This window comes from Sinocyclocheilus grahami, unplaced genomic scaffold (genome assembly GCF_001515645.1).
Source record: "Sinocyclocheilus grahami isolate Dianchi unplaced genomic scaffold, SAMN03320097.WGS_v1.1 scaffold225.1, whole genome shotgun sequence".
Classification (NCBI taxonomy): domain Eukaryota; kingdom Metazoa; phylum Chordata; class Actinopteri; order Cypriniformes; family Cyprinidae; genus Sinocyclocheilus; species Sinocyclocheilus grahami.
In genome coordinates this window covers 2014403-2014722 of record NW_015505404.1, presented here as the reverse complement: position 1 = coordinate 2014722, position 320 = coordinate 2014403, and positions in this window count along the sequence as shown.

The following is a 320-nucleotide window of genomic DNA, read 5'->3' as shown; positions in this document are numbered from 1 at the left end:
AAAATATTTTGGTCTATATAGCTAATTTTGCCCTTCATGACAACTGTGAGGGGGGTGAATTTTTTTATAACTCATCCGTTTAAATTATATTAAGCCTTAAAGTTCTTCATAATTAAGGGCGTGGCCACTTGAGTGATAGGTGGGCGTGGTTTCAGCAGCCAGCTCACACCTCTTTGCCCATTTTCGATTATCCGGGAGTGACGCGCGGTGACGCACTGCCAAGATGGCGACGGCTGGCTCCGCCTACTTTAGGCTCTCGTCGGAAGTCTACGGGTTACGTCACGGACACTACGTCCATGTTTTTATACAGTCTATGGTTT